Below are 11688 nucleotides of genomic sequence, written 5' to 3' on the forward strand. Positions count from 1 at the left end.
GTCAAAACCTGTATATTTCTAAACGAGTTTAGTTGTTCATATACATGATAAAACAACAATTACATTTCTATTTTTGATCTAAAATTTAACTAAATCCCTAGACAGGGGAAAGTAGCTTTCTATTGGGGATGCATGAGTTGAGTTCCATCACCACTTTCCTACAGGTATCTATGGGAACCATGGGCATTAGCATATTTTTGATAAAACTTGAATGTAGAAATAACAATAATAATAATAATAATAAAAAATAGTTCTTCGTCTGAGGAAGAAATCTTAATGTTTTTAATATGGAAACAAGGGTTAATTACATTACAATAAAAATAAACTATTTTTTCCTTAGTTATATCTTTGGGAGACTACTCAATCTACCAGATGAGTATTGTGGAGGACACAGTATATCATAAAATGAAAATGATTCATGTGTTGTTAATGGATTCTTATCTTATAGTGAGCTTTCTATCCCCTACCCCTCCCCCCCCCCAAATACTGGATACAAACATTACCTACCTCACACTGTAAAAAACTATTATTATTATTATTATCATGATTATTATTTTATTCACTTACTGCATTACCACAGCTGACGACGGCTTGTTCTGTTCTCAAGAAATATGGCTCCCTCTCTCTCAACACATAACGTCTCGGTTGATACTGATCATCCTTCTGTGAAAAATAAAGTAACTGATTTTCATTTAACTTACATTTGAATGGGTGAGAGAAAGAAGGAACAGATTCCATAGATTGTAATTTTTGGGAAATCAAGGAAATAGTTCTGGGGCCTAAAATACTGTATTATTTTTTTTTAAAGAACTCTCTATTGTGAAATTATTAGTATCATACAAAGCTCTGACAATACTTCTAAAGCAATATTTTCTGTAAATTGTTAATACATAAATAATCACAGTTACAAAAACATCGTGATACATTTCCTTTGGTTCTCACTTGAATGTAGGAAGAAAGTAATGCAGTTCTTAGTTGATATAACATTACTATGAATGCAAAATAAAGTATTCTGACCAAAAAAATATTTACATAACAATTACACTAGGGAACATGATTTTTGCCCCCGTGAAAGTAATGACTGTTTCTAATGTGTTTTGTAGTGTAGTAAGCGAAATTAATCCTCAAAATTCTCCTACACGTAAAAATTTTTCATAATGTCAATGTTTAATAAAATAAAATTTAAGGTATAAGGTATACGAACATTGGAAAATAAGGCTAGATGTTTACCTGGAAAAGAAAGGGAAAGAATTACTTCATTCGAAAAGTTGTTATGCAAATTTATATATAAGAGACAGGTACACCACAGCGAGGAACTACCAGTTCCAAAACCCCCATGCACATAGGTTTAGCATGCACCAGAAGATACCGCAGACGAGCCGTCAACATCAATCGACGTAGAATACCATTGTGACGAACAAGATGATGGTGTGCACCTCATTATGCATGATGAGCTAAGTGATCTTATACGCGATTTAAATTTGGAAAAAAAAGAAGCAGAGATTCTTGGTTCAAGGCTTCAGCAGTGGAAACTCCATGCCAAAGACACAAAAATTTCCATTTATCGAAACCGTCATGAACAGTTTTCCAAGTATTTCACAATGAAAGAAATTATGTGCTTCTGTGTAGATATTGTTTCCTTAATGAATGAGTTCGGTGTTCGACGTTCAGTACCCAATTGAAGACTGTTCATAGACCCCTCAAAATTAAGCATGAAAGCTGTATTGCTGCATTAGGGTAATGTTTTACCTTCAATTCCTTCATTCCATGCTCTAAATACGAAGGAATCATACGAAACAATGTCTGCTTTGTTACCAGCTGTAAATTATAATAAATATGAATGGGAAATCTGTGCTGATCTCAAGGTTATTGCCTTGCTCACAGAATTACAGGGAGGTTTTACGAAACATTGCTGCTTTTTGTGCCTGTGGGACAAGTCGTCATTTTGTAGTTAAAGAATGAGGGATGAATACCAAATTGGAGAAAAAATGTGAAATATGCGGTGCTTGTTGATCCAAAGAAGATTCCCACCACTACATATTAAATTAGGGTTGATGAAGAACTTCATGAAAGCCTTGAATAAAGATGGCAGTGGATTTTGTTACCTCCAAGACCTTTTCTCGAACTAGACAACAAGCAAAATATAAGGAAAGTATTTTTGTGGGACCACAAATTAGAAAACTCCTGAAAGACAATTTTTTTTAATCAAAGCTCCAAGACGTCGAGCTGGCAGCATGGCGTTTCTTCAAAGCTGTGGTGAATGGATTCCTGGGAAAAAAAACAGAAGAGAACTATGAATTTCTAGTTTCAGAGCTAATAAGGTGTTACAAAGAAATGGGTTGCCGAATGTCTTTAAAAATTCATCTTCTTCATTCTCCTCTTGAATATCTTGAATATTTTCTACAGAATTTAGGTGATGTAAGTGATAAACAGGGGGAAAGGTTCCATCAGGACATTTCTGACATGGAACGTCGTTACCAAAGACGATGGGACCAAGCCATGTTAGGGGATTACTGTTGGAATATGAAACGAGAAAGTAGCACTGAATATAAGAGACGTTCATTGAAAGGTAGACATTTTTTACCTATTCTCAAGTAAACGTATGCTTTTGTATTGTTCAAATTTCCTTATCTGTACCAAGCTAATTACTTTTGACTAGTGGTTGATTACTAATTTCCTTATAAAATGATTCTTTATATTATTTAAATGTACTTGTACATGATGTGCAATTCATGGCTCTGTACATTTGTTACGCATATTTCCATGTATACTGAAATCTACCTGTAAAAATAAAATCTTGCGTGTTAGAGCATTATTTTTGTTATTTTTGAATTCAGCACACTTGTTTCCATAAGAGGCAACTTATTTCGCTCTGGAGGCAAAGAAAAATATTTCATTTGTTCCCTAGTGTTATCAATAATAAATTTTAAGTAACAACATTTTCTTCAAATAGGTATGAACCTGCAACATGAACAGTATTCTCTCTACAGCACTGCTAGTCACTATCAGAATGTCCATCATATGCACACTGCATCGATGTAGGCAATGATGCTATCATACTACTCTTTACAGTCATCAGGTACATAAGACACAATTTTAGCCACATCCTCAATCTTTTTACTGTTTATTGGAACTTTCCCAGCATAAGCATTAGTAGTAGGAAGATCTCACCCCTAGAGGGTAAAGGTGACCAAACTGTTGTGCTGATCACATCACTTCCAAAATGGCCGAAATTGAGAATGTGTGGGGCCCTACCTCCACATTCTTTAAATGTGCCTTTATGGCACAGTGCTATCTATAGTGACGTTCCGAAAGTAAGTTTTGTCATTCCTTTCCACAGGGAAGCATTATTACAAACAGAAGAATACAATGGCATAAAAATTACAATCTTTTGGCTATTTTTCCACATAGTCGCCAACGACATTGATACATTTGTTGTGCCGTGAAATCAATTTCAAGAAACCCTCCTGGTAAAAATCGATGCCCAACGATTTAAGTAAGTTCTCCACAGTCTGTTGCACCTCTTTGTTGCTTCCAAAGTGACGTCCCGATAGTGCTGACTTCAACACAGCAAAAAGGTGGAAGTCTGATGAGGCAAGATTGGGGCTGTAGGCTGGGTGATTCAATCTCTCCCATCCCAGACGACGAATGTGTTGTTCAGTGACCCTTGCTGTGTGGGGCCTTGCATTGTCATCCAAGAACAAAACCCCTCGACTCAAGAGCCCTGGTCTCTTGCGTCGAATGGCGGACTTCAGTTTACTTAGTGTGTGGCAATAGCGTGTCGCATTGATGGTCCCTGTAGTGAGTTAATCAAACAAAATGACATCCTTCGCGTCCCAGAACACTGTCAGCATAATCTTCCCTGCGGACTGCAACACTTTTGATTTTTTCAGGATGGGTGAGCTGGGATGTTTCCATGTCATTGAGGCAGACTTTGTCTCTGGGGTAAAGTTGTGCACCCATGTCTCATCAACATTGTCATTGCCCTCATGCTCGTACCGCATCAAGTGTTCAAGGCTTAGCGTCATTCTTGCAGTCTTGTGCTCAGGAGTGAAGTTTCCCGACACCTTTGCTGACACCTTTCGATATCCCAAGAAGTCGTGAATCATGTGGTGGGCTTCAGCATGCAACTTCAGACACAGTTACGCACCTGTTGGCTAACACCATTTCCTGTACTCTGTAGACATTTGTTGCAGTCGTGGATGTGGAGGGGTACCCAGATTGGTCTTCGTCTTCCACACACTGCCTTCCTTCATTGAACACCAGCACCCAACCATCTGATGGGATATGATGTAGTCTCCATATATGCTCTGTAGGCATTGATGAATATCTGAAACACTAGTTCCACGTGTCCATTCATAGCACACGACAGCACGCACTTCCATTTGTGACCACGTTTCCAGCACACCTCTTTCTGCCATACTGGTTTGCACTTAAATGAGCTCGAGCATGTGGGTCTGATGCTTATCTCCATTCTTCAGCACTCTGCGCATGCACCATCGCTCCTCTGCTCTCTCTCCTCCCATCTTGAATTCAGGAGAGATTGTTTCTTGTTATGGCATTGTGTTTTCTCACTTTGTAATACAGCTTCCCTGTGAAATAAAAATACAAAACTTACTTTCGGAATGTCCCTCGTATATACTTTTACCTATCATGAAACTTTCATGTGTTACCACGGTGGCTCAGTCGGTAACGCGTCTGACTACCATGCTAAAGGTCCCGGGTTTGATCCCTGGCTGGTTCAAATCCGGGAACTTTTCTAATGTTGGAAACGGCCCCGGTGCCTACCCAGCGTCGAAAAACATGGGTACCTGGGGGAAACCCTGGGTGGTAAAGGCGGTCAGGGGTGTGATGCTGATCACATCACCCCCACTCACGACCGAATCAAGAAAGTGTGGGGCGTTACCCCTACATGCCTTCATGGCATGGTGCTATTCACAGGGGAGCACTTTACCTTTTTTTTACCCTTCTGGTGTGACAGTCACACTTAGAGATAGAAGTTGAAATTGTGTTTTGATACAGAAAGTGGCCAGTCATTTATTTTCTCTTCTCATTTCCCCTTTGCTTGTGCCCAATTGCCCCATGTTGCCATATGTATACATACCTCCCATACTACTTTCATTGTCAGAAACAAACAGAATTACATGTTATGTCGCTACTTTGTCTGTGTACATTTTCCCCTTCATAATGAGGGGAGACCAATTGTCAGTCACACCAACTGTGACTAACAACTCATTGGAAATATGAATGTCCAGAAGTGGTGCCCTCCTCCCCCATGGAAATTGAAAGTCAACCAAAAATTATGTACAGGGTGCACAGAAAGTGCCCGACACATTCCAATATTCTAATTATTAATAAATCAGAAACTAAAGAAATACAAATAAACTGCTGCCAAAGATAGATAAACTCAAAAAGTTTTATGTCAACTTGGCACAGATACAAACTAAGACAGGAATTCAGTAATAACAGATTCTTTGTTCCAAACTACACCTGTGCAAAATTTAACTGTCAGGAAATGCAGAATTTATAATTATACTTTTTTTTGTATGTTTTAATTGGTGTGTCTCAGGAACATGACAATTCAAAACATGAATATTCTGCCTCATATTTGAAACACATGGGTGGGAGGTTCATCCTCAAAATGCATGCAAATATATCAGATAAAATACAAAATGCTTAAGAATATTTACTTACTTTGTTGGTTTTTTTTTTACGGACACACTTTTTCTGACGTGGACCCATACTTTTGGCCTTTGACTTGAACTTTGGTTCTATTACACACTGCAATAAAATAATTAAAATTAATCAATTCTTAGTGCATTTATAACGTAAATGTGGAAGAAAACTATTAAAAATGGGAAGGAACTAAACATTAATAAGTAAGGGGCCACCATCTAGTAAAGCACTCAAAGGTCAACTTCACTTCCACATAGTACACCGTGGTAACTGTAATGTTGCAGGCCAACAAGGCTTCCTCAAAGACAATATTGTTTTAGCTCATGTTATGCAATGAATGAATGGATTATCTTTAAAAATTGAATAAGGAAGTTTCTGACAGATACATTTTATTTTCTTATTAAAGGCCTGTTCTTAATTTTTGTTTTAGTTAAGGGGAAATCTCCAAATTGCAGATTAAATCTGAAACGATATTAATCCAACATATTAATAGAGAACAAAATGCAAAACTTAATAATGAGGAATTATTTTAGAGAATATTTGTGATTCTGAATGATGAACTTGGGACCAGAGGAACTTTTGTATGGTTGACAACACTGCACTCAGTAGTGGTAGTTCACCTGGGGGAAATCTGTGTCTAGGCTGAATGCATACTCATAATTATGAATAGTTTAAGTGAAATATATTTAACAGTACCTTCCAAAGGACTGTGCAATGCACAATATTTAATATTTTTCAGAACCTGCAGTGAAAATGTGGTCATAACATGAGAAAGTAATAACTTGCGCAATTATAGATGCCTTCAAGTCACTTGCTTTCAGTGGCTTGGTGGAGTAGTAGGTTGGTAGACATGGTAGGTTCAAATCCAAGCCTTTTAATTTTTTTTATGTGACATTGATTGTTGGTTATCAAATGTATTGATGAGCTTAAAAAATTTGTTTGTAATAATTTATTCGATATAAACATTTTCATATGCTAAGTTTATTTTAATTTTATCTGAAGTTGAAGTTACAAGATATGATATTGAAATGCAAATTTCATTTCACATCCTACTGCAGTTGATGGATTTAATGTATGAACATTCCGCTCAATTCTGGTTTCATTTATGTGAAAATATACAAATATTTTGAAATTAATTAACATTACTTATTCTTGAGAATATTGTTATTTTATATGCTAAATAATTCTTAAATGAAAATCATGATTTTTTTATCCACCCTGGTTTTGAACATTCTGTCTTTTTGAGCCCCATGTGGATAATCAAATAGAATAAAATATTTCATAGTTATCATTATAACCTTCAGTTTGAATGTTGTTCGAAGAAAAAACTATCTCTGCATTTACCACTTTGGTTTTTCGCTGACTTCTTTATTGCTTTCATTTGATAATTTTAATTATCTCAAAATGTCAAAGTAGGCTGTTGCCCAATCAGCTCTCCCTACCCTTCATAAGCCAGCACCTCCTTTGGAAGATTGATTGATTGAGGTGGTGTTATAAGTCCACTTTATGCACAGTGAGGCTAATCAGGACTGGACCTACAGTTTAATGTAGGATCCGGACCACTATGTCTCTCCACTGGATATTGAATCTGGGACTTCTTGATTACAAGGTAAGATGCTACCACAGTGCCATCAGGGAGAAAAAGTAGTAATTATCAGTGTACAGCTCATAACATCATCCCTCAGTAACATTCCTGCTGAAAATTCTGTCTACTGTTCAGTAGATCAATTGTTTTGATAGTCTGCTGTGTTCAAATTTTCAAATAGATAGTGTTAATCAGGATGAAATAAAAGTTATATTTACAAGCACAATGTTAAGTTAAACACACAAACATACAAATTAAATACGGGTGAGAATATTTTCACCTGTAGTTTTTCTACTTTACATGTACTGCAGCTGTACTTTAAACCTACTAAATGTATTCATTTGAAAACCATTGGGTTTCATTAGGGTACAATTTATAACAGTAGATCTTGTCTACGCTAAACATTAGAAATTTCCAGCAGGATATTTATTCTCAATCATTATTTCATAATGATTATTGTTATTTGTTGCTAATCATTAGTTTTGAATGTTCCAATGTATATTGCTTTCAGGGAATTGTATCAAAGGTGAGGAAGAACTCAAGATCAGAAATATAACAGTAAAGAATTCTAAGGCTATTGGCTGTTACATGTGTGTCCTCCAAACAAGTTTGTCAGAATTGTCTGTAGTATTTGTCAAAGCATTGGGCAAATGTGAATTGAAGGGCTCGGGTGTAAAACATAGTAAGTGACATTTTGGAGTTACAAAGTGCATCGTGTAGTCCATCGTAAATGGAGTTAAATCATACTCAAAGTGTTTCGTTTCATCAACAGATGACAGAGCTAGACGTGTTGAAAGTTATGGTATCTACCAGTTTGTTTCATGTAAAGTATGGTAAGTGGCGAAATGGTGGTTACTGAATTGCAACGTGTCTCAGAAAGTTTGAGTATTTAGGCCACAGTAAAGATGAAAACTAGTTAGAAAGTATATGATTCACATAAAGACCCGGAATATGTTCCACCGAAAAGGAATGAAGAGAATTAAGAGGATACCAATGCAGATGCGAATAAAACTGGGCATGGCCATGTATATTCTATTTCATGTAAAACATGGTATCTACTGTAGATACCATTGTTCACATGCAGCAGTGATCATAATGCCAGTTTTGAAATAAATTTTACTCTCATACCTGGATGTGAACTGCGAACTAGTTGAGAAGCATATATTTTTTTTCTACTAGATATAAATAACTATAATCTCTAAGAAATTTGTTTGATTTTCAATTGGGTATTCAACATATTGAATCCCATGCTCGTGCTATGCACGATTATCCTGAATATGGCGAGTGTCCCATGCACGTGCATAGTAAGGGCAATATCACTTGAATGGTTGGAGTTACGATGCTGGGTCATGCACGTGCAGAATGTTCCTGGGAGTTCTTTTTGGTATGCCTCTGCATTGTGCTGTACCCTGGTGGTGACATTTTGAACCGTCTTCTCATTGAATGGAAAACTTTCATTTCATTAATTGTAGTACTAGGCCTATATTTTTAGTGCTTTATCATCACTCACAAACACACACACACATATGCACACTTCACCATGGCGCCCATATGGGGGCAGGGGGGGGGTGTTCGAGCTCCCCTTCTTGGCTAATGGAATTTAGTATTCTAACATTACTTTGTATGTTGATGACAGGATCAATTTCAATACACCCTACATATGGAATTTTGATGAGCCTAGGGTTACCAGATCGCTGTTAGGGAAATGTAGGACATGCTGTCCCAAAATGTAGGACATTAAGTCAAAATGTAGGACACAACACATTCGCAATAAATAATACATATTTCTATAGAGTACGTTAGAAAGTAATTGAAAAATTACACTTTTCAGTTTTAAAAAAATGAATTCTTAATGAATTTTTAAATGCAAAATTTCAAGACTTTCAATCATACTAATCAATGCCCCTCTTACTACGTGATTTAAGTGGTACTTCTCTGAGGAGACAATTTTTATCAAAATTTCAGGTTTAGTCAAACTATATTTATGTTAGAGTGGAGAGTCATACTCTTTGAAATTATAGGGGCCAGTAACAGACATTTTAAAGACTTTATGAAAAAATAATTTCTCGTTAGTCTGTTGGGCTGATGGTAATAAAAGTATTCTCTGAACATTTGAATTATGACCTGTAATGTTAAACAAATATTCAGCAATTACCGTAATTTAAAATTCGAGTTTAAAGTTCGAGAAGTTTCATCTTGGGTAGTCTTTAGTTCAATAACAGGGTAGGGTGTCTACCAAAATAACGCATCCAGAATTCTTGACTTTTTCTGGACTTTTCTAGACCTTTTCCCCGTCTTTCTTAACGTTTATTTATCCGACACCCTACTTAGGTAAAATTGAAAATTATTAATTAAGAAAATAAATATTTTTTTGTTGAAAACCCCTACCATAAGGCTAGTTAAGATGAAAACTAAAGCTGAATTTAAGAAGAGAATTAGATCTGCTTTCTCGTATTAATGCATCCTAAACTGTGTTTGGCAGACGAGCAAGGCTTTGGCGTCTGGACTCAAGCCAGTATAATCTTATGTGGGCCTTGTGTCGGTTGTCCCTATATGTTTGTGAATGTCCCTTCATCCATCTTACCTTACCGCCATTCATTATCATTCTCGCGATTAACCAAAGGCACAGAAAAAAGTTAAGTAAAATAAACTAAATCAACCAATCAGTCATTATGATAGCAAAAATTCTTGACCACAAGAATAATTTATTGCCTTTGTATTGACTTCTTGACCTATTTATTGATTTCTTTACTTTTTCTTGACTACCATGACTTTCTTGATTGGTAGACACCCTGAATAACTTTGTTCTCTATACCCCTGCTTTACAATCAAATTATATTGAATAAGAATGGCCACCTTGTTCCATCAGTATAATCCCTAAGGCAAGATATTCTGCTCAGACATTGAACAGTTACGTTATCAGAAAGTGGTTCCAAAACTTTGTTCATTAATTGCTTCCGTTTTCCCGTATTTTTAATAGCAGGACAAACTTTTTTCTTTTTGTGCAATGACTGAATCAAAATAAATTTCACTATTGAGTTTGGAAGCGCAGTCCATAGACTTGTAACTTGCATGATTTTTTTCTGTTATGTATTTTCGTAATTAATATTATGTGACGCTCAAAATGTAGGACATTTATGACATTTTTCAAATTCCTCCCGGACGCCGGACATAAGGCTAAAATGTAGGACATGTCCGGGAAAATCCGGACGTCTGGTAACCCTAGATGAGCCCCACCCCCCTGAGAAAACTCCTATGGGCGCCCATGCACTTGACCAATGTGTTTACTTGAAATATCAAAAGAAATTGAACACTTACTTATTTACTTGCACACCGCCATGTTTCATACTAAGGGTAGTATTAGAAGTACGGACTTTTTCATTATATGAAAAACAAGGACTATGTTGAACAACTCTAGGACATGCAAGAATACACAGATTCTAATTGTTTCTTTTTTATCGTGTAGGCAAAGAAAGTGCCTTTATTTTTATGTATAACACATGTATAGCAAGACCAAAAAATAAATTGTTTCAGATTGTTGAAAATCACATAAAATGCCCGGGTTTCTGAGATATTGCCAATTTAAAATCCCTGAGACTCAATGTATTAAGGCTACTTTAAGATACAATGCTATACACTTGACGAATATGTGATATGATCTGAATCGTATCAATTATTTGGAACTGTTTAGTTTTTCTATGAAATATTTCTTTCATAAATCTATAATGCACACTTTAAAAGTTATGACATTTTTATGGTGAACCTAATTATCATCATCTTCATACTGCTTCTGGCTGGGTCAGCATAGAAGTCGAGCCTCTCCATTTTTTCCTGGTCTCCACCACTACTCTCTTTCCACGGTGTTCCAATCTTGTTCTCTTCTCCTAACACTCTCCGCTATCTGCTCTTTCCACTGACATCTTGGTCTCCCCCTTGGCCTTATTCCCACTCCTTGTGCATTGTAAGCTCTTACTGGTGGTCTTTCTGCATCCATCCTCTCCATGTGTCGGAACCATCTTATCTGTGCCTGATCTAAACTGTCCTAAAGCTTCACCACACACTCTGTCTGTCAGATCTCATTCCTTATTCTATCCCTTCTAGTCTTCCCCAATATATTCCTTAAAAATTTCATCTCCACTGCCTGCATCTTTCTTTTGTCTCTGTCCATCATTGTCCAAGTCTCTGCTCCATATGTAATTATTGGCACATAGTATGTGTTATATATTACCTTCTTGCATTTCATAGGTACATCCCTGTTTCATATTAATCTTCAAACACTTTGATATAGTCCACCACCCATTTCTCCTCTTCTGTTTACCTCCTCATCTATTCTTCAACTTCTCTCAATTATGCTTCCTAGATATTTGAAGCTCTCTACTACCCTCAAGTCTTCCATGTCCATCTTTATTCTTGGTTCATTTCTGGCT

The sequence above is a fragment of the Lepisma saccharinum genome, chromosome 2, assembly GCF_977018435.1.
Source record: "Lepisma saccharinum chromosome 2, izLepSacc3.1, whole genome shotgun sequence".
Classification (NCBI taxonomy): Eukaryota; Metazoa; Arthropoda; class Insecta; order Zygentoma; family Lepismatidae; genus Lepisma; species Lepisma saccharinum.